Below are 25,352 nucleotides of genomic sequence, written 5' to 3' on the forward strand. Positions count from 1 at the left end.
ATTGTAGGTGAATATCCAAAAATTTTTTATAGGAATCGAAAAAAATTGAAAAGGTTGTTGTGCCATCTGAATTCCCCAATAACATTTAATAGTCGAGGCAATACAAATCCCTGTGGTGATTGTAATTTTTTTCTCATATATTGAGACTCAAGAGAAATTTTGTCATCCGCATACACACAGGGAATTTATATTTCATGCTGAGGCCACATGTAGAACCTCGAATGTTGTATACTTGGCAGAGTGCCAAGCATGCCATTGTTTTTATGTTGGGAAGACAAATAGACCTTTTAAGGACAGGATTCGGGATCACCTATATAACATTAGGAGATGTTCCGATAATAATGCACTTGCAAAACATGTTAGTAGGTTTGATGACAGTCATTATTTCTTATTCAGGGTCATTGAGGTTATTAGTCCCAGTATCAGAAAAGGTGATATTAAGAATCATACCGAATTTAGGGAGAATAAATGGATTATTATTCTTTGGGCAGATAGGGGCAGTGGCTTAAACGAGAGGGTTTCTATAAAACCTCTTTTAAAAAAATGAAGGATACAAAAATGAAATGTATATATACATACATATTTTATTTTATTTAATCTTTATATTGTATTTATTAACAGTTGATTTTTTACTATGTTTTACTATTGTTAATTTTAGAGATTGCGTTATGTAGAGTTGTGCTATATTATTTTATCTATATGCTTGCATATGCTTATATTTAGTTGCTTGCTTAGATATATTAAGTGATGTTTATAAGTGATTTATTTATTTAGATATATGCATTTAATGTATTTTCTAGTGTTATTTCTTTAAGGATGTAGCATAGTTAATTGATTCATTATGTTAGTTAACAATTTCTTAGGCTCTGATTGGGCTATTAGGTTTTGAATTGTAGTAAAAAGACCTTTTTTTATGGTGCTGGTATATGGTCTGATGAAGCTCATTTAGTGAAAGCGCTTACCGTGTGCACTTGTGTCGAATAAAGTACATGTTTTTATATTATCTGGTACATCTTGGTTGCTTCGTTGTACTATTTTGGCATTTTTATTGTGACTGCCATCATTTACAATGAAGCATTTATCTTGTGTGTGTTCTGCTACTTCTCTTTTTAATAATAACTGTCAAAGTAAATAGATGTTATGTAAGATATAAGGGACAACCGAAAACTTGTTTTTTTTTTTTTTATTGGAAAGAGTGATCATTTAATAAGAAATTGTAATAAGAAAATGTTTTGTATGTGGAAAAGTGGGACATGAAGCAAAGAAATGTGAACTGATGTGTAAAAAGTGTGGGAAAATGGGGAATGACTCAGTTAATCATGATGAACAACAACATGTTGTGCAAAAAGAGCAGACACAGGAACATGTATATGATGTAGCAGGAAATGATAAGCATGAACATGAGAAATAAAAATATCATACAAAAAGAAAATAAAAAAAACATGAAGTATAAATAAAATAAGAATAATGAAGGTGAGGAAATAGTACTAGAAACAAGTGAAGAGTAGGATAGTAACTGGAAAATAGTAAGAGCTAAAAGAAATTCAATAAAGAGAAGAGTGAAAGATAGGAAAAGAAAATATAAAAGTGTGATTATGAAAGAAAACAAAATAAAAGATAAGGGGTAAGATAAAAATGTAATACATCTGGAAGAATTTGAGAGTCTTATCAGTAAATGTTAATAGTATAAAATATATTAAAAGAAGGTTAGGTGTATTGAAATGGTATATGCTACTTGACGCACATGTAATTATCCTAAAGGATACAAGGATCTTAATGGAGGATGAAAGGAATCAGATGGACAATATACAGGATGGGAAAATTGTTTGAAATATGGGAATAGATGCATGTTCAGGGATTGCTGTATTATGTAATCAAATACTAAAGTCTTAGATTATACTTTAGTAGGGTTAGGCAGAATAACAGTGTTAGATATATAAGAAGAATGCATTCAGAATTATTGCAATATATGCACATGTTTATAATAGGAAGAGAGGAAAAGTTTCAAAAAAATCTTAAATGATGTGGGAGTAACTATGGAAATAATAATAGTAGGAGATTTGAATTGTGATTTGAGGAAAAGAAAGAAAGAAAGAAAGAAAGAAAGAAAGAAAGAAAGAAAGAAAGAAAGAAAGAAAGAAAGAGATGTTGAAGCAGGTTATGAAATAATGAAAAGTGGAATGTTATATATGTAACAAAAGGAGACACTGCCAGCTCAGCTAGCTGGAATTTTGTAAATAATTATATGTTATTTGCGAATATTAATATCATTTATATAGAAGTGTGACAGAAGGAGATACTGCCAGTCCAGCTATCTGGAGTTTTGTTAAGTGGTTGTGTGCCATTTGTGAATATCAACATGATTCATATGCACGTGTTACAAATGTATTAGAACTGGATGTCATGTTGTATAGACGTGCTAAAGAGATATTTTGTAAAGTACTGAGCAGAAATGTATATATGCTATTGCAACTGTTTAGATGTATATGTATTTTAACAATGGAAACTGGAACACATGAGATTATTTTCAGAAAAATAGCTGAACATTTAAATTACTTTATGACAGCCAGAGACAGGATATCTATACTAGGGAGCTCTCTGTGTTTTCTTGAAAAAGAAATAATAGGCTTGAGATGTGAAAGTATTTTATTGTTTTATGACTTTCAGGATGTGCCTTAAATCTACTTTATGTATTTTCACAGGTCGATGCTAAATGATGTTGTTTTTGAGCCTGGCAACTGAAGTCATATGACAAGAAATTATGTCATTCTGCAAGTATCCCAGCAGTAATATTTGGGATATTAATTTAAGAAGTCTCTGAGAGAGAGAGATTGAGCATTTTCTATTTTATCTTTGACTTGACAAGAACACCCACTCCCCACATCTGTCTTGCCTTTGTCTGTAAGTAAGTTAACTAGGGTACAGTAATTTATTTTAGAAATAGTCTGTAATGTAGCTGAGCTTTATTTAGATGTCTTTCTTTATTTGAGAGTATCCAGCAATGTTATTTTAAATATTTCCTGTGATTTTGAACTCTGAAATTACTGTGATGATTTACTGAGTATTTTCTTGTTCTTTTATTACTTATTATTAAATATATTTAAACCTATCATTGTGGCTGATGTTTGTGAGACATCTCTAAGTTCTGAGAGTACTTGCATATTTATTTGATGACACTGTGAGACACTCCTAACAGCCTTGCTCTTGGTCAAACTGCCATTTGGATTAATAGTAACATTACACATTAGGACTGGACCCCCTTTGTTAAGAGCCTTAAAGTAGCTGATAAGGAGTGACAGGTGGCAGGTGAAACTACCTTATAATCCGGGCAGAAGGGGGCATAGCTACTAAATCTGTGCCAGTCTTTTCCAGGTATGTGTGTGTTTATAAATCAAACCTCAAAGTGTGTGTGTGTGTGTGTGTGTGTGTGTGTGTGTGTGTGTGTGTGTGTGTGTGTGTGTCAGCTTCTCGGGCAGGGACACTAACCACTGGTTGGACAGAGAGGGTGCTGGAGATCTTGGCTTGATCACTCAGCTGAGATCTCAACTCTATAGCTGTGCCAGTGAGCAGTCTTACTGAGGATCTGGAGAAAGAGGGAGACACCAGCCCTGGACTGACTGTGGTCTCTGTGTGCTCTTAAGGGAAATTGCTCTTTACTCTGTGTGTACTTGTCATGCTCCCAATATACGTCCCCTATTGGTGCTAGTGATGAGGATTGAGGCTCCTTGATTACTGGGCCAGTGTTGAGGCATCACAATATATATGAGATAATATACACTGGACATATAAAAGAAATTAGATTAAAACAGAAATTAATTATTTTATAATATATAATACTTCAAAAATTATAAAAAGAGGAAAAAAAGGAAACAGGTTTCTAAGACCATTTGGCTGTATGTATAGAAGCAAAAGAAAAGAAAGAATACGTAAGGATAGGTAAAGGTAGCAGTCCTCACCTTGGAAGACAGACTGTGGAGATCACACCACCCATATCAGGCTATACCTCCTTCCACCCTTTCAGACCACAAACTGAAGGCTTAATAACTAAAGGATGTGGTGTATCAATAGTGATTAAAGATAAATACACCTCCAGATTAGTTAGACAGCAGGATTCCCTGCAGATACTTTAGATGCAATTAACTGTTGGTAGGACACCTATTCAAGTCATTGCCACCTACAGGACTCCCTCAATGAATCAGGATACCCACCCTGCCTATTTGGATCTACTGGAGTCTATCAAGACACATCCAAACACCATTGTTTTGGGTGGCTTTAACTACTCATCCATTGAATGGGTAAATTACTCATGCACAAACTCACTTGCCCAAAGGTTCCTCAACTTCATTAACTCCAATGCCCTAGACCAGCTGGATAACACCCCCACAAGGGGTGCCAACATCCTGGATCTAGTGCTTACCAATATGGGGACCACTGTAGCACCATCACTGTAAGGTATTCTCTGGTGAGATCTGACCACAAATCAGTCTCATTCAAAGTAACTATCACACCTGACCCCACCCCCAGCAGCAACTACACTAAAAATGTCTCCAAAACAGATTTTGACCTCTTACTTTATGGTATAGATAGCTTCACTGCACCACCTGCTTCATATGGAAAAGGCAACTATCCTGAGTTCTACACAAATGCTTTATACAAACACCTGTATAACTGCATTGACTCAGCCATACCTGAAAGGACCAAAACAAGCTTCTCAAGTAAGAACAATCCTGCCTGGTGGACAGCTGCCATTAGCGGGCTTTACAAGAAGAGGAAGACATTTCTGTATTAGAGTATGAGGGAGTGAGTCCTAAACTGGAAACACTCCCCTTCTCAGCTTAAGAAAGCAAGTAAGACTTCTTGTTAAGTCCTGCATAGCTAACTATGAATCCTAATTAGCCTCCTCAACTAAGGGCAACCATAAGGCATTCTTTAGTTACATACATAACCTAAAAGAAAGGCCCAGATTTATGCTAAATTGATAGATAATGATACCACACATGCTGAGCCTATGGACATTGATAACCTGTTAGCTGACAGGTTCTGTGAAAACTTCACTCCTCTGTCCACACCACACATTTCCCATGACATCCCTACCACCAGTCCTCTACCTTGCATCTCTAAAGAGCAGGTCATGAACACTCTCTCTAAGATTAAAAATGCAGCATCTATAGGACTTGATAACATCCCAGGCTGCATCCTACATGGTCTCAAACAAGATTTAACAACACCATGGGTTGGGTGGTTAACATAATGGTTAAGGTGTTTACCTTACAGACACAAGGTGCAGGGTTTGATTCTCACATTGGGCAATTGGCTAGGCTTAAAATGGCCCAGAAAGGCAGTTAGCCTACTAGTAATCTATGAACCTATGAATCATTGGGTACTTTATTCGATCATAGTCTAAGCACTGTCTGAATGGAAGAAGGCCGCCATTATCCCCTTGCACAAAGGTGGTGCTTCTTCCACTGACCCCAGGAACTATAGACCTATTAGGCCTGACTAGCCTTATCTGCAAGGGCATGAAATCTATCATAATGGACCTTATCAACAAAGATATAGGTAATCTCCAAACATTTGATCCTATACAATTTGGATTTGTCAAAGGGAGATCATGCTTGTTAAACCTGGTATAATTCTTAGAGACAGTCATCAAGGCCCTTAACAAGTGGAAATCTGTGCATAGACTTAACCAAGGCTTTTGACACTATCCCTCACTCAGGCATCATTGGCAAACTCACCCAGCTAGACATCAACCCTTATATCATTAGATGGGTCACTAACTGGCTCACTGATAGAACCCATATAGTCAAAATAGGGGAATCCACCTCCAGCAGTAGACCTGTAACCAGTGATGTTCCACATGGATCAGTCCAGGGATCTTTACTGCTCAGAATCTATTTCTCCAAAGTACAAGCTAAATCTAAAGGTCTGTGGCTGACAAAGTTTGCTGATGACTGCAAACTGGGAGCAGCCATAGAATCTCCAAATGATGTCAACATCCTACAACAAGGTCTTACACAAACAAATGATCGGTGCTAAAGTCATGGACTTAAACTCAATGAAAAAAAATGTGTACTCATCCCCTTTGGTAAGAGCAATGTTCCTGTTAACTACCACATCAACAACAACACCATAAGTATGCACTCAGTGGTGAGAGACCTGGGCACACAGGTTGACAGCAACTTTACCATTGATTACCATGTCTCCACAGTAGTAAGAAGGGCATTCTATATTGCTCATTTCATAAGTAAGGACATTACCTCCAGAAAGAAAAGTTAGAACCTCTCTGTACCCTTCCCTCATCAGGCCAGTAATTGAGTATAATGCACCTTTTGGTATGTAGGTTTCCAAACACCTGCAGCAATTGGAGAGATCACAAAGGTTCCTCACAAAGAAAATTCAAAGTCTTCAGTATCTGTCTTATGAGGATCATCTGAAATCACTGTCACTTTATTCTTTTTCATACAGACTACTCATAGGCGATCTCTGCCTTGCATATAAGGCAATCTTTGACCCTGCTTTATTGGAATTGCTGTATATATGTAAGTCAAATGGTACATGGGTTACTCCCTCTAAAGGCCTTAACCTGGTATGTGACATTAATAAAACCTGCTGGAGGGACAGATTTGTCTCCCAGAGGTTACTACACCTTTGGAACAGACTCCCACTTCATGCCAAGCAGAACACCTAATTAGCCCTCTTCAAATGCAATCTGGACAATTGGATTGGTAACCATAAATTCACCCTGGGGGTTCCACCTGTATCCCTCTTGGACAGGGGTAATAGATACTGATTGTGGAAATAAAGGTAAAACTTGGCGAGGCTTCAAAGGGCTCTATGGTCATTTGCCTAGTAACCTTCTATGATCCTAAAAGATTGAAGGAAAAGGATTTAAATGAAGTTGGGAGAAAATAAATTGATCAGTAATAGAAAGATCATGTAGAAATAAGAATATTTTATAAAAATTGGACTGACTGGCCATTAAGTTTTAAAGGGAAATATAAAAAGTGTTTTCTAGAGTATCAATTGATGGAAAGAGAGAAAGAAAAGCAAAAACATAGGTTAAGTCAAACAGTATTCAGAGAAATATTAAGAAATACTAAATAAAATTCTTTTATGGAAAGGAGATGGAAATTTATGAAATGAATCAAAAGAAGATTAAAAAAGTGTTATATAAGCAAAGATTTTTACAGGGGGAAAAAAGAAGTAGCAGCTCCATGTTTGAGTAAAATTGTGAGAGAAAATTTGATGATAATAAGAGAATTGGAAACCAATGAAGGAAAAAAGTGAATACATAAAAAGAAATGTTAGAGGTAATAAAGCAGTATATAAAAATACATTTAAGATGACAGAGGTAAAAGAGAGGCAATTATGGGAGGCAAAAACGTTAGTAAAGAAGAGACTGAGATTATGAAAAAATATCAATATTGGAGAGCTTGAAGAAATTTTAAAAGACTTTGATATGGAGAAAGCTAAAAGATTAGATGGAATTGAGTATCATATGTAGTAGAATATGACAAATTGGCAAAAAGTATATTTGTAGATGTTTTGAATGAATGATTAGCAAAAAAGGATAGATGAAAAGTAGATATGCATGGGGGCCATGACATGTATATGGAAGAAGGGGAAGAGGGAAGACATTAGGAACTACAGACCAATAGTATTAAACAATACAGATTATAAAATATTTATGAGAATAATAGGTAAAACATTAGGAAAATGTGTGAATAGACTGATGGAACCTGTGATCTGGGGGAAAAAGGGAAAGGAAGTCAGGATAGGATTTATTATGAGTGTTTAGAGTGGTAATAGATGGTATTATAAATAAAAAGTAGAAACTAAAGTATTGGCTGGAGATGTAAATAAAGCATTTGATAGAATATAATAAGAGGAATTATGGAGTATATTAAGAGATTATAATGTAAGCAACAAAATAATAAATAAACATTATAAGAACAGTACATGAGGATAATATAAAAATAATATTAAATGGGTGAAGAAGTAAAGAAATACAAATTGAGTGTGAGATAACACAAGGTTGTCCAGCAGGCAGCATATTATTGGCATTAGATATGAATGTGATTGTAAATTCAATTAATAGAGAACTGAAAATGGCAAGGTAGAGGATAATAGAGGGGATTTATGTCCTAGTTATTCTTACTTATGCAGATGATGTAGTATTAAAAACTACAAACAAAAATGGATGGAACAAAGAATTACAAAATTAAATAAGTGTTTAAACATGCTTGGTCTAAGCATCAAAAGGATAAAAGTAAAGGAATTGGATTATTGGGTGAGTTAGAAGGCATTCACTTTAATGACGAAGAGGTAGATATTCTAGGAATGATATTTGAGGTTAATACAATGCAGGAAACACAATGGGAGAGACTTATATAAAGGCTAAGACAATAATTTATATTTTAGAGGTTATATAGATTACCATATAGAGAAAAAAAGTGTATTTAATAAACTCTATTTCGTTAGGTAAGATTGCCTACTTGACAAGTGTATATATGATCCCATCTAAATATTGATTATATTTTCATTCATATAGGGACCAAGGTTAAATCCTGTAAGGAGAGGAATTTTGTATGTGCAGGAAGAAGGAGGATTAGGACTAAAATCCTATTGAGCATGCAGTTTCATTGAAACTGTAAAATATGTTGAAGGGATTGAAAAAAGAAAATAGGAACATAGTAAATGATATAATGAACTTCAAATATAAAGACGTTTGGGGGAGTTTAAAATATGGGAAAAGATGGAAGACTAGTGTTAATAATGAGATTAAATAATATGAAAATAAAATATTATTAAGGAAACTGAAAATAAGGAGTGTGGAAAAAACAGAAAAGAATGGTATGAAAATGTAATGAGGGCATTTTATATTTATCCATGGAAAAACTTAAATAATGAAAAAAAAGGAACGTAATTAAAATAAGGCATAGATGGTGCAAAAATCTATGAATGTAAAATTGTATGTGGAGGTTAATGATAAGTAATCTGCCTGTTAAAGCAAATATGTCCTATAAAATAATTAATGAAAGAGTAAGTAACCATTGTTGAGAGACTGAGATGATGGAACATGTCTTCTTAAATTGTATGAGAAGTGAGAAAATTGTGCGGAAAATTATATGAAATTAATGTATTGAATTATTCTAAAATTGTAAAAGACATATATATGAACATGATAAAATATAGATATTATGGTAACAAAAGAATAAAGAAAGTGGAAGAAATTGATAAAATGGTTTACGTTGTGTGGGTTCCTGTAGAATAAAAGATTGAATGAGATAAAATATAATGGGGAAATAGGTATTAGCAGAAATTTTGAAAAAAAAATACATTTTTGGCTGTGGAAAAAGAGTGGGGGGAGTGGGGGGAAAATAATTGAGATATTGGAAGTTTATGATGTTAAATGATATAAGATGTGAGCAGTTGTAAATAATGTATATATTGTATATGTTGTAAATTATGTAAATACTGTATATAAACTGTTTTATTCAATAAAGAACCCCTACTCTGTTAGGAACATGCAAGTCCATTTCCTGGAGCAGTGACATCTGAGACGATGGTGCACAATGTGGAGAACATGGCAGAAGGCACAGAGGCAAACATCAATGCTGTGAAGAGTATCAGTAAGATTGTGAAGGATTCCAAAGTCATTTTTCTGCAAAACATGTTTGCTGAAGCTGAAAAAGAGGAGTCAATAAGCATGTCTTGTGTTATTACAACTCTCCAGTCAGCAGGGTTGCTGGATGATGTATTGAAAGAAATGATGCAGAGCAAGCCAGAAAATGAAGAAAATATTTCCTGTGGAGAAATTATACATAAAATGCAAACAGAAGAAGCAAATTCTATTCTGAAACATGATGGTGAAATAGAAAGCATATCCTATACAGAAAAGGTTAAAGGCACGAGGGAAGTTACCAGGATTCAAAATAATGAAATGAACTGAATAGATATTAACGTAATGGTTTGTTTTGGTGTAAATGTCCAAGAGGTAAGTGCTTTTTTTCTTATAAACAGAGACATTCTGTAACATTATATTGGAGACTTCCTTTTGAGACTGTTTATACAATGGAAAATTTCCTTAGCAAATAGTAAAAAATATATATATAATCCTTGGACTTTATATGTAATAAAAGCATTTAACAGGGAAGCAAAAATATGATTATTGTGCAATTTTAAACAGAAGTACAAATACTTTAAAAGGAGCATTAAACTGTTTATGCAAAGAAATACTGGACAATGCAAAGCTGTATGACAAAAAGGGATTTATGGACTGGTTAATAGGAAATTAATTTAATGTGAAGTTAGAAAAGGACAAAATTAAACATATTCCAAGCATGATAAATGTTGAAGGAAATGAGGGTGTGGTAAAATACTGTGGACAGCCCATTTTTTTAATGGTAAAGGACATTTGATAAATAATTTACAAAAATAAAAAAAAGAAAGGTTATATTTGTGGGGAACTGGGTCATGAAAATGTGAACTTGGAATGTTATAAATGTAATACAATTTTGCATATATGGACGTATTGTATGATTCAAAATAAAGTGAAGGAAAAAAAAGGAAGGAAAGATAAGTTAGAAATGGTGGAGATAGAAGTTAAAAGACAAAAAAGGAGATACAAAGAAATAAAGGAGGAATATTCTGAAATATGTGATGAGAAAGATATAACTTGGGAAGTAGTAAAAGGGAAAAAGAATGTTAGTGTTAAAAGGGTAAAAGATAGGAAAAGGAAGTGAAAAAAGAAAGGAAGTGGATGACAGGTAAAATTATAATTTCTAGAAAGTTAAGAAAAAAAGAGAAATTAACTTTAGAGTGCTTTCTGTTAATGTGAATAGTATTAAGAAAGCAGTGAAAAGGATAGGGGCTTGGAATGGTATAGCAAATGTGATGCAGATGTAATTGTATCAGAAAATACAAGATTCTTAACATGTGAAGAAAGACTGCAAACAAGAATTATGGGGAAAGATAATTTAGAATTTGGGAAATGATTGGTGTTCTGGAACAGGAAAAGTTTGTAGAACTACAGTAAGAATATTAGGTGTAACCTTAGTAAGAATGGCAAGGTTAACTATTGTGAATTTAAAAGGAAAAGAACAAGTATACAGAAATATAGCATTATATGCTTATGTTATTTGTAAAGAAAGAGGTTATTTCACCAGATTCTAGATTATGTAGTGATAAATAGAAATTTTATAGTGACAGAAGATTTTAATTGTGACTTAAAAGGCAAATGGTAAAAGAAGGGACTTGTAGGAAAAAATGTCAGAAGTTATGTGACATTGTTAATTAATACTCTGGGATAAAAATAATGGACTTACAGAAGGGGTGTGTACAGAACTGAAATAGATTACTTCATAACATTAGAAGGATTAATCATAGGAGAAGGGGGGATAATTGAATAATTGAAAGTGTTTTTTGGATCATCTAACAATAAAGACAGAGATAAAGGGAAACAAAAAAATACATAAATAGGCAAATGAGTTAAAGTTATATTAGAAAACATGAAATGAAGGAAAGATTAATAATGCAGTTATGGAGGAATCATATTATGACGAGAACATTTAAAAAAAAACTGGTCGAAATGGTGGATGATTTTTAAGATGAAATATAAAAGTTAATTACGGTGGCAGTATGATGTAAGAAAAGCGGACAGAGAAAAGTATGATCATGCATATAAAGATGCATTGGAATGTATATATAAAATGATAGAGTATTTTGAGAAATAAAATTAACTATATAGAAAAACTCAAGAGAAAATGAAACGGTTATTATTTAAAGGCATTTTTATAAGAGAAAAGAGTAGTAGTGTAATGAGATAAATGAAAAATAGAAAAGGAGAACTTAAAAAGGAACAAATTATGAATATTGTAGAAAAGTAGGTAAAAGATGTTAAAAAAAGAAATTGAAAATAATATGGAAATTAAAGTTTACAGAGCAAGAAAATAAAGAAATTGAAAAGGAGGTTTCACTATATAGTATTAAGACAACTGAATATAGATTTGGCTGCAGGACCAGATGGAATATATAAAATTTAACAGAAGAGCAAAAAATATTTTTTAAATTTTTTGAATGAATGGCTAAATGAAGGTTTCATGTATAAAGAATTATTAGTGGAATACTTAAATGTATTTGTAGATCCACGGTGGTGCAGCGTTAGCGTTGTTGCCTCACAGCAAAAGGTCCTCCCATTCGATTCTCGGCTGGATTGCGGGTAGTGCCTTCTGTGTGGAGTCTGCATGTCCTCCCCACGGTTGGGTGGGCATTTGAAAGACATGCATGAATGGGCATGCCTTCATTGAAGGTTGAACGTCGAACTGGCACCTCGGAATTTGTGAAAATCTACTGCCAATCATTAGCGGACCGGAGCTCCGCTGTGGAGACCCCTAACAGTGAAAAGCCGAACGACAAACAACAACAACTTAAATTTATTTGGAAGAAAGATAGAAAAAGGATGGAAAACTAGAGACTTATTGAACAATAAGATTTTTATGATAATAATGAAGAGATTTGGAATGAAGATTAAAATTGTTATGAGGACAGTATGTATATCATAAAAGGGAAAGGATGTAAAGAATTATTAAGGATAGAAAGAGATTGTGGATATTATAAATAAAATAAGACTAGAATAAGCTAAACATATGATGGGGGATCTTAAGGCATTTGATACCAAAGGGCATGAAATCTTATAGGTGATAAAGAATGCAATAAGTGAAAAAAATCATGAAATTATGTATGTCTGCTTGTAGGAATAATAGAGTAAAATTTTTAGTAAATGGTTGGTTAAGTAAAGAAGTACATATGAGGAGGGGTGTAAGACTGGTATGTCCAATGAGTTTTATATCTTTTGCTTTAATTATGAATGTGATAGTATGTGAAATAAATTATAAAATGCAGTAGGCAGGGTACATAGTACCTGAAGGCATAAGAATTCCAGTTTTATAAACCTAAACAACAAAACAAGCACTGGAAATGGATCTTCCAAAATAGAAGTATGAAAGCACTTGCGTGTATTTTAAAAAGTTTAAAAAGTTTAGTTTTTTTTTTCTTGGAGCTAATTGAACTGGGGGCATAGTCAGGTGATTAGAGAAACAGACTGTTGCAATGGGAAATGAAATAGCAGCTTAAGTTACATGCTATGAGTGCACCAGAACTCAATGACAATATTTCGATTGTGAGTGAGCTGCGAGCAAAAGGAGTTCACATTTGACTGTTTTAAATAGATTGACAGGCTTATTACTGTGATTATATTGGGCTTTGAATTAATTGTCATCTTAAGTTTATGAATGGGGGTTTGCTGTTAGCACTATATGCCTTTAAATTATAAGTGCCTTTAAACTATAAGGTCCGATGATTGGCGGTTGTAAAGGGGTGTTTTATGAACAGCTGATTTCTTTCAAGTATTTTAATGCAAGTTGTTCTTCTTTCATAGTTCTGAAGAGATCAAGACATGACAAAAGCGCTTAACCGTGGAGAGTTTTTTTATTTTTCAGAAAGTTTTTATTGTGTTTTTGCTACCGCAGTGTTTGTTTTATTGGCTTTATTAAACATGATTTGGGAAACAGCTTCAGGTTCTTGTTTTGTTTGAGAAAATTCCAGTTTTGTTAACTTTTGCAGATATTGGAGTAATTGCAAAAACAAAATATAGATAAAAACAATATTTTATTTAAATTAATGTTTAGAAACAATAAAAATGACTTTAAACAAAGAAAAGTAAGGGACTGGGATATGTGGTTAAGACTGAGAGAATACATTTTACAGTGAATGAAACCTCTCTCTAAGGTATTACATTTGGGAATAATAATTTAAGTAGGATTCGATGGAAAAATAATAGAAGAGTTAAAAGAATTCTTTTTTTCTGGAAGACACGCATCATCATTTAGGAAAAAAGTTAATTTGATAAATTCACTTTTAATGGGATATTTAGCAAGTGTATTTATATTACCAATGAATTGTTGCAGATAACTTTTTCAGTTTTATCAATTCTTTAGACATATTATTTACTTTTATTCTCATAATACTCATAAGAATAGAAGTAAATAATATATCTAAAGAATTGATAAAAATTGTTTTCGTTTTGTTACATGGGTTATATGGAATGAAAAGATAAATTTGTGTTTAATGGAAAATGGATTTTGGACGTAATATTGAGTAAAATAAGATGGTTGCTATGGCAAAGTGAAGTGTACCTTTGTACACAAGAGATGATTCCAAACACATTATACTTATAAGTGTAAAATGTATTCTTGAACAACAATCCCATAACATTCCATGCCTGTATTCTGAGGCTACAAACTGAATACATGACAAAATTATTCTTATTATAAATTCAGTGAGCTGGCTGAAATACTGGTGGTACTCTGGACTAAGGCATATTTGAGAATTGTCATAAGTTATACAACAACATCATCCATATTTGTTCTACTACATGGATACAGATAGCAGATAGCACCCCTGCACTACCAGGCTATAACTCATTCCATACCTTTCAGCCACAGAGCTTGGAACAAAGCTCCAAAGGTGGTGGTGTTTCCATACTCATAAAGGATGCGCACACCTCCAGACTGCTAGCTCAACATTATGCATCAGAGATAATTCAGGTGCAGCTAACATTGGGTAAGACAGCAATTCAGGTTGTAGCCTGCTATAGATCCCCAACCATGACCCAAGACTCACACTCCACTTTCCTAAGCACCCCGGAGAATATTAGGTCCACCCTAACACTCTCGTGCTAGATTACTTCAACTACCTCTCCATTAACTGGGAAAGCTACTCATGTACCAATACACTTGCCCAACATTTACTGGAATGTATTAATTCCAATGCCCTGGACCAGCTCATTCTTATCCCCACTAGAGGTAGCAACATCCTTGATCTGGTCATTACTAACATGGGTGACCATTGCTCTGTACCAATAGTCAACTCCTCCCTGGTTAGATCCGAACACAAACTAATCACCTTGAAAATCCATATCCCACTCCCCCCCCCCCCCAAAGCTAACCACCATGAAAAACTTCTCCAAAGCTAACCTCGGGCTCCTAAAAGCAGAGGTTGCTAACTTCACGGCGCCCATGTAATTGGTTAACAGCTGCATGACTGCTGAATCATACACTAATGCCCTGTACAAACACGTACACAAATGCATGGATCTTGCCATACCCAATAGAAACAAGACACTCTCCTTCAAAAAAGGAAGCCAATCTAGTGGTCCCCTGCCATAAACAAACTCTACAACAGAAGGAGGAAACTGATGAAAAATAAGGTGGAGTCCCCAGATTGGAAAAATTCCCTTATCAGCCTCAACAAAAAGTTGAGATTCCTCATCAAATCCTCTAAAGCTAGCTATGAAAACAAAATTGCAGCAGATAGTAAAGACAACCACAAGGCCTTCTACAGTCATGTAAAGAATCTCCACAGCAATACCCAGATTTGCTCAGAGCTGTTGCACAATTGCACCTCCTATACCAAGCCAACAGATATTACCAATATGCTGGCCGACAGATTCAGTGCCAACTTTACCCCTCTTTCCCCCTCCAAAGGACCAATCACAATATCAGTAGATTGCCAGGAACCCAGTATTACTGCTGCAAAGGTTAAAACAGCACTGTCCAAAGCCAAGAGTACAGCTTCTATGGGACCTGACAATATCCCTGCCTGTGTTCTACATGAACTACAGAGTGAACTGGCACATCACTTGTGTGCCCTGTTCAATCACATCCTCACCTCAGGCTTTGTCCCTACCGAATGGCACATTGCTATAGTCATCCCTCTCCACAAAGGAAGAGCGACTACAGACCCTGGGAACCATTGCCCCATTAGCCTGACAAGTCTGATATGCAAATCTATGAAATGCATCATCATGGACCTAATAAACAAAGATACAGGGAACCTCCAAACTCTGGATCCCACACGGTTTGGTTTTCTGCAACCTGGTCGACTTCTTTGAGTCAGTCACCAGAGCTGTGGATGAAGGCAAGGTGGTTCATACAGCCTAGCTTGATCTGGTCAAGGCCTTTGATACCATTCCCCACTCAGGAACCATAGAAAAACTCACTAAGCTAGGCATCAACCCCTATATCACTAGGTGGGTTGCAAACTGGCACACAGATAGAACCCACAGTGTGAAAGTAGCTGACTCCAAGTCAGACTGTCAACCAGTCATGAGTGGAGTCCCACAGGGTTCAGTCCTGGGTCCTGTCCTGTTTGGAATCTACTTCTCTGAAGTCCAGGCCAACATGAAGGGACTCTGGCTGACAAAGTTCGCAGATGATTGCAAGTTGGGAGCCATAATTAACTTCCCAAGTGATGTTGACATCCTACAGAAAAGCCTCACTGAGACCAATGACTGGTGTCAGAACCATGGCCTTAAGCTCAATGCCAAAAAATGTGTTGCCATCCCCATTGGGAAAAATCTGGTTCCCATGAATTACCACATCGATCGTAGTCCACTGAACACAGAAGTCATCATAAGAGATCTGGGAACACAGGTTGATAGCAATGTCTCTTTTGACCACCACATTGCCACAGTGGTCAGAAAGTCCTTCTGTGTGGCATATCTCATTACTAAGGGTTTTGCATCCAGGAAGAAAGAGGTCATTGTCTTCCTCTACTCTTCCCTTATTAGGCCAATCATCAAGCACAATGCTCCATTTGGCATGTACCTCACTAGACACCTGCAACAACTCGAGAGGCCACAAAAATAACTCACAAAGAGGATCTTAGGCTTTAAACACTTGTCCTATATGGGCAGACTCAAAATACTCCAACTATTTTCTGTCTCATATCGCCTACTTAGAGGCGATCTCTGCTTGACTTACAAAGCCATGTCTAACCCAGCTCTGTTAGAAATGCTACATCTAAAGAAATCCCAATCACTCCACACTACACACTCCAGAGACCTCAACCTCATTACCACAAACAACAGAACAAGCAGGAGGGACAGGTTCATAACCCACAGACTGCCCATGCTATGGAATAGACTTCCCATACATTTCAAGCAGAGTGCCTCACTGGCCCTTTTTAAGAGAAATCTTGGTGAGTGGATGGGAAATAGAAAATTCACTCCTTCTTGACAGAGGTACTGGAAACTAAGGTCAGGTGGCATGATCCCAGGGTAATCCTATGGGCTAGACTTGTAAAGGCTCCAGGGCTATTAGCCTAGTAAAAACCTATGAACCTATGAACATAATAGGACTCATTTAACTAGAATATTTCTGAATCTCACTATCTGTTCTTTGTATAGCATACACTATATACAGCTGATTCCCTGGTACAACATCCCATGTTTGGGAGAAGTATGGTATTGCAAACACCAGTGGCCAGCATAGAGTACACCAAGCACTTGAAGAATAGTAATATTTACATAAATACTTTATTCAGACCAGTTTCAGCTAACCAGCCTTCTTCAGTGAACAAGCATTTTACAATAATTACATGATGTAACAATATATACACTCCCCCAACCAATGGCAAACATAGTCCAAACCAAATTTACAAATAACATTATATATAAATGAGATAATCATAGTAGTTCAAATATATATCTATAATACATATATACGTGAAAATAACAATATATATATATAAAATAATACTAAATGTATATATAAATAAACATACATACTCCATGTATTAACTAAATATAATAAATATGTATATGGAATATATAAGTACATACAAAACAAAAAGACAATGATCTGTGGTATTATTCATAAGTGGTCATTGAGTCCTGGAGAAAATAATGCTCCTAAATTAATAACCCAATATTTTTCCTTATGATTAAGAATAGTGTGCAAACCTTGCTGGTTACTCCTATCACCTATAATTTTGTCTATTACCATAAATCTAAATTCAGCATTTAGATGTCTAATAGTGTGTCTATATAGGGCAGTCATCTCCCTTTTATTTCAGACATCACTTCTATGTTCTGACATCCTTATTCTTAATGAGCGAGAAGTTTGGCCCACATAAAAGGCGGAACACTTACATGTGGCCAGGTACACTATTCAACTGCTGGCACAATTCCCAAAAACCCTCAAATCATACACCCTGCTGGATTTAGCACTAGTGAATTGTTTTAGTTTGCTCACAAATTGGCATGACCCACAGTGTCCACAGGGGAACATTCCCAATAACTGATCAATTGCTGGCAAACATAATATCCTTTAATGTGCATGAATAGTGATTTTGGAATATTGTGGATGAACAGTTACATCTAGAAAGTTGATAGTGTCATGATGTGATGTAAGAGTAAATTCAATACTCCACAAATTGTCATTAAGATATTCCCAGATATCAATTTCCACTTGATAGATGTTATGAAGTGGATCATAAATCATACATTCCTCAAAAAAGGCCATATCAGCATATATGGGGGCAAAAGATGCAAAAGATGCCCCCAAAGCTGTACGCTGCAAACAATTGGTCTACCTGGAGGCTGGGTGAGTGATTTATGAATTTTGGGTAATAGGTGTAATATTTGTTTTTGCAGATCAATTACTGTGAGGTGGTTTAGAGTCATATCTATTTCTTTTTTGAAATGGGAGTGGGGGTCTACGGACAGAGCATGTAACCTCCTTTATCAGCTAGTAAAATAACTATGGCATGATTGTTTTGAGTTGGTCCAAAAAACTATCTAAGGTTAAGTCTACGGCAAAACTGATAAACATTATTCAATAAAGAGTTTGCTCCTCAGTAAAATACATCGGATAGGTTTTTTGTAGATAAATAAGGATATTCCATATGTTGGTGTTATTTCTATTCACAGTGATAGATAAGCCCATCTACTGTTGATATTCCTTTTCACAATGGTTGGTATGCCCATTTACTTACATATGCAAATGAAACCATAGGGCATAACTTAGCAAACACAGGGGGAAAAACAGCATACTATAGTACAACCAAGCCTAATCAAACTGAATCAACATTATAAATATTATTAGTGTAGCGGTTTCTAGATGGGTTATGTGCCGATAGAAATTGACCCTATAGATGGATGCAATATTGCCTTTAATAAATTGGGCATAAAATGTAAAAATGTAGCCAATATATGGCATCTTAGAGCTTTTTTAGCTTTTACAATGATGTTCAATGATGTTTTTAACATCTTACTATCAAAACTATCAAATAAGATGGTTGATATCACTGTGTTGAAGGTGAAAACCTTATGTGAAGACTATAACAGACTATACAACAGTATGCAATCTCTTTGAATAAGCTTAGGGCTTACTAAAACAAGTATGACAAATTTGAAACAAATTCAACATTAAAAATTTAAAGAAATAAAGAGGGATCACCTTTTGCTGTATCCATAGACTTAAACTTAGATTGTTTTTTCAGATAACATACTCAAAAAGATTGATGAATTTCAGTTTTTAAATCTCTGACTTCCACACCAATGAATATGAATAAACATGTTTTTTTTTTTACATGAGATCTTCATTTTTCTCTTCATTTCATGCACAGGGGACATTTTGGGCCATTCTATTTCCTCTGAGGAAGCAACTGACTTGGAACAAACTCAAAAAAGAAATGAATAATTATTTTTACAAGCTGATAGGAGGGGGCAGTGGTTGTAATGGGAGAAATATCGGTAGGGATGTAATCGGGTAGGGACAATTATGTAATCATGTCCATGCCATAATGTCCATGTTAACCAGAAATAGATCAAAGAAATAGATATGTTTTGGATCAAGCATTGGAAGAAGGTAAAGACTCTATTAACTACTCTAAACCACCTCATGTCACAGTGTAACGATGCAATAACAAATATTATACCTATTCCAAAATTCATAAATCACTCACCCAGCCTCCAGGTAGACCAAGACCAATTGTGACTGTGTGTGTGTGTGTGTGTGTGTGTGTGTGTGTGTGTGTGTGTGTGATGGGTCTCTCACACACACACACACACACACACACACACACACACACACCAAAAAGTCCCCTCACACTCATACTACCTCTGTTAATCGTACAAACCAACTCTGTCAATGGCAAGCTTGGTACCAATCAGGCAACCAAAGTGTGTGCGTGTGGGATGTTTTGCGTTTTGACATAATTGCATTCGCACTTAATTTCCTTCACTGCTTACACTGCTTTCGGTCATTTCCATCCACCACCGGCCAAATGAAACGCATACCCTCTCTCATCATGATGAAGTCTCATAACTCACAAGAGCTGTTCCTTTAACATGTTCGACATTGACTGGATTACTGGTACTACCATTATGTTGGAGACACATCTCTTCCCAACTCAGCTAATTGATGTCCAAATACAACTGTGTTCTTTCCATGCTGAATCCAAAATGTTAAGAACAAGTTTCACAAAATACAAAATGCTACTTTTAGCAATCCTGCGTGACATGGCCCTGTTTCAATCAGCAGACTAGTCCCTCCTCATAACCATCAGCTTTGAACTTACTGACACTGCCCTCATATTTAAATACCTGAACTGACCTAAACCTTCCTTTTTTTTTTTTTTGCATTATTACTTTTAGAAAATAGGCAGGATCTATCATTTTTTTCTTTTCTCTCACTATCTGCAGGATTTAAAACTCACATTTATTGATCAAAGGAAAAAAATAACAATAATGTAGTGAATTGAATTAGGAGGGCAGATATGCATGTGTTTGAGTGTGTGCATGTGTGCGTGTGTGCGTGTGTGTGTGTGTGTGTGCAGACAGTTGACACAAAATCAGGGAAACCTTTAGATATTACCATAATAAAATTAAGTTAATAGAACAGGAAGTTTGAGTACTTTTTTTTAATTAAAAAATTAAGTGCCTTTATGACAGAGCAGAGATATGGGAGCAAATCAAAATCAGGCACAAGAGGTTGGTTGTAACTACTGGGAATCTGTGTGTGCAAGTCGGTTTATGCTTCTGCGTGGGCATGTGTGTGTGTGTGTGTGTGTGCTGACAGAGGCATATCATTGCTGGAGTCTTCCTAGTGGACTGACAGAGTGCTCTTCAAACTATCTGGATATATATAGCTAAGTATATTTTCTTCCTGGCACTTCATTGTTGTGTACTGTTAATTGACTAAACTTTATTTTCATTGCTTTTGCAGTTGCCCATCCTCACTGTAGATTTGATCTGGGACAATTACCCAATAGACTCCCTGCTTGTTTTTTAATAATTTTTAATTGTTTTTTTTTTTTAAACTGTGGTCTAACTAATCTAAGCCTGTTTCCTACCTTTCCTGTAACTAGTACTCCAGATTCAAGTGGTTCTGGCCCAGAAATTTGCAGTTTAGCCATTTGGGGGTTTTTTTTCCTCTCTCTCTCTCTGATTTAAAAGCCTGCATTTGCACCTTGCATAGAGAAAAACAGCTCTGTAGTCACTTTTCTCACTTATCTAGAGAAAAATAGTTTTTATTCAGGCATCCAAGGGGTCAGCTCCCAGTGTTCTCTCCTGTCTATCCATGTACACAGACAACCCTCTCCTCCTACCACCCCCACACTACAACCTGTAGAGATGCTTTACTGTCTCAGAGCTGGAGGTGTAAAGGCTCTCCAACCAGACTAAACTTGACAGTCAGAAGGTAAACACTTGCCACACCACCACACCACACTAGTCTCACTAAATCTACACCACCACCAAACACACATAGAAACACAACATAGAAACAACACAGAGGCTCTCAATCTGCTCAAGCAACAGAGACCTCCAGCAACAGAAACAGCAACAGCAAGCACCCCAACACAACACAACCCAAATGACACACAGACTCAGTGTGCCACTCAACACTCTCCAATAAAAAGCAAACAATAAACCCAACAATAGGTGACTCTACAGTCAGGCACACTGATGTCCCACTCACCAGGTTAAACAAGGAGAAGTTTATTGTCAGCTGCCTGTCAGGTGCCAGGATCCGCCACATAACCCATGAACTCAGGTCACTCCACAACAAGTACAAATATGACTCTGTCATTGTCCATGTTGGTGTGAATGACCTGAGACATACCTCCCTGGACTACATGAAAAGAGACATGGAGGAGCTCTCTGATCTTGTTGCCCAGGCAGGTATGACCCTAGCCCTGAGTAGTATTCTGCCATCACCCAGAATTATGCTGCAGTACAAGGACAAAATGATTGACTTCAACAATTGGCTAAGATTCTGGTGTCATTCTAAATGGATCCAGTATCTGTCTGCCTGGGATGACATGGTCGACAGACCATGATGCTTTGCCAGAGATGGCCTGCACCTGTCACCCCTGGGATTCCAGATACAGGCTAAGGTTCTTGCCACCACTATAGTACCTTTTTTAGGCAAGGTTCAAATGACAAATTCACCACCATAACAGGAACAGGCAAACAAAAACTGAGGGTGATGCTACTCAATGCTAGAAGTCTAAATCTCAAAATGCACTCACTTGTGGCACTCCTTAAAAAGGAGAACATCGATATCTGTGCAGAGACTGAGACCTGGTTCAAGGCTCCAGACAGCACCCCTGCACTACCAGACTATAACTCATACCACACTTTTCGGCCATGTAACCTTGATCGGAACACCAAAGGCGGAGGTGTGTCTATATTCATTAAGGATATCCACACCTCTAGGCTAGTTGCTCAGCATAATGCAGCTGAGGTTATCCAAGTGCAACTAACTCTGGGCAAAACTGCAATCCAAGTTGTAGCTTGATACAGATCCCCCACCATGACCCAGGATTCCCACTCTTCTTTTCTTGATGTACTGGAAAATATTAGGGTTCAACCAAACACCCTAATAATGGGTGATTTCAACTACCCCACCATTAACTGGGAAAACTACTCATGTACCAACTCCTTCACTCAATGCTTTCTGGAATTCATAAACTCCAATTCCCTGGATCAATTTATCCACACACCCCCAGGGGCAACAATATCCTAGTTCTAGTCATTACCAACATGAGTGACCGGTGTTCCACACCTGAAGTCAATGCCTCATTGGTCCGATCCGATCATAAGATAATTACCCTAGATATTCACATCCTGCCCCCACCCCCCATTAAGGAAACCATAGTAAAATATTTCTCCAAAGCCAACTTCATGCTTCTTAAGACAGAAGTGGTGAACTTCATGACACCCATGCAGATGGACAATACAGTTATGACTACTGAATCCTACACAATAGCACTTTATAAGCACTTGCACGAGTGCATGAATCGTGCTTTCCCAAACAGAACCAAGACGCTATCCTTCAAAAAAAGGAAGCCAGTCTGGTGGTCCCCTGCCATAAACAAACTGTACAACAGAAGGAAGAAAATGTTGCAAAAGAGAGTAAAATCCCATGAGTGGAGGAGCTCCCTGGTCAGCCTCAGTAAGAAGCTGTGATCCCTGATAAAATCCTCCAAAGCTAGTTATGAAAACAAAATCAGCACTGATTCTAAAGATAACCACAAAGCATTCTATAGCTATGTCAAGAATCTCAATGGCAACACTCAGATCTGCTCTGAGTTACAGCACAATGGCACTAAATATACAGACCCAACTGATATTGCCAACATTCTAGCAGATAGGTTCAGTGCTAACTTTACCCCCCTCTCACCCCCTAAAGAGCCCATCTCTATACCAGAAGAACGCAAAGTTCCTGTAATCACTGCTGCACAGGTAAAAACCACACTCTCCAAAGCCAAGAAAACAGCATCCATGGGACCAGGCAACATCACAGGCTGCATTCTACATGAACTACAGAATGAACTGGCACCGAACCTAAGTACCATGTTCAATCATAGCCTCACCTCAGGCTTTGTGCCTGCTGAATGGTGCACAGCAACAGTTATCCCACTCCACAAGGGGGGAGCCACTACAGACCCTGGGAACTACTGCCCCATTAGCCTGATGAGCCTGGTCTGCAAGGCCATGGAATGTATCATCATGGAACTTATAAACAAAGACATTGGTAATCTCCAAACTCTGGACCCCACCCAGTTCGAGTTTGTAAAAGGCAGATCATGTCTTCTAAACCTGATAGACTTCTTTGAAGCAGTCACCAAAGCCGTAGATGAGGGTAAGGTGGTTCACACAGCCTATCTAGATCTTGCCAAGGCTTTCAACACAATCCCCCACTCTGGAATTATAGATAAACTCACTAAACTAGGTATAAATCCCTATGTCACAAGATGGGTTGCCAACTGGTTCACTGACAGAACCCACACTGTGAAAGTAGCAGACTCCAAATCTGACTTCAGACCAGTGAAAGTGGAGTACCACAGGGTTCAGTCCTGGGTCCTCTCCTGTTTGGTATCTACTTCTCTGACTGCAAACTAGGAGCCATAATCAAAACTCCTAATGATGTGGACATCCTACAACCTAAAGGGCCTCACTGAGACAGATGCCTGGTGTCAAAGCCATGGCCTCAAGCTCAATGCCAAAAAGTGCATTGTCATCCCCTTTGGTAAAAACTCTGCACCCATAAACTACAACATAGGCGGTAGTATACTTAACTCCGAAAGTGTGATAAGAGACCTTGGGACACAGGTGGACAGTAGTCTCTCCTTTGATAATTACATCACCACAGTAGTCAGGAAATCCTTCTACGTGGCACACCTCATCACAAAAGGTTTCTCATCCAGAAAAAAAGAGGTCATTGTTCCCCTCTACACATCACTCATTAGACCCATTATAGAGTACAATGCCCCTTTTGGTATGTACCTCACAAGACATCTACAACAACTGGAAAGGCCACAGAAAAACCTCACAAAGAGGATTACTGGCCTCAAACAGATGGCCTACACAGACCGTCTCAAAAAACTCCAGCTTTACTCCGTCACATATCGCCTACTCAGAGGTGATCTCTGCCTAACATACAAAGCTATGTCAAACCCAGAGCTGTTGGATATGCTCCACTTAAAGAAATCCCAATCCCTCCAAGCTACATGCTCTAGGGACCTAAAGCTTGTCACCACAATAAACAGAACATGTCAGAGGGAAAGATTCCCACCCCAGAGCCTTCCCATACTCTGGAATAAACTACCTATATATATCAAACAAAGCTCCTCATTAGCACTCTTCAAGAAAAATCTTGATGATTGGAATGGAAATAGGAAGTGATCACTTCTGTGGCTCTGCTCAACAGTGGCACAGGAAAATAATTTTCTTGGGTGGCAAAAGCCAGGGTACCTTTTTGGCTGGGCTTTTATAGGCCCCAGAGCCGATAGCCTAGTACCTACCTATGAACCTATATCACACAGCTACTGTGAAACATTAGGTGAAAGAACCATTTTACATTAAAGTTACAAAAAATATTAATTTACTAATAGTAAAACAAATGCAAACACGTTTAACAGATAACCCATTTTCTAAGCACAGTAATGCCCTCTACTGTGGGTGTTATTACAGAAATAATGGGCCTTCCAAGGTGAAG

The 25,352-nt window shown here is 36.7% G+C and overlaps 1 protein-coding gene across 1 annotated transcript in view; it reads right to left on the reverse strand.

Annotated features, from left to right (window-relative positions):
- The window catches only part of LOC122800434 (vomeronasal type-2 receptor 26-like), a 243,397-nt gene that overhangs the window by 131,871 nt on the left and 86,174 nt on the right, over positions 1 to 25,352 (reverse strand). The window lies entirely within an intron of this gene.

The sequence above is a fragment of the Protopterus annectens genome, chromosome 4.part0 (genome assembly GCF_019279795.1).
Source record: "Protopterus annectens isolate FY-2018-M chromosome 4.part0, PAN1.0, whole genome shotgun sequence".
NCBI classification, from domain to species: domain Eukaryota; kingdom Metazoa; phylum Chordata; order Ceratodontiformes; family Protopteridae; genus Protopterus; species Protopterus annectens.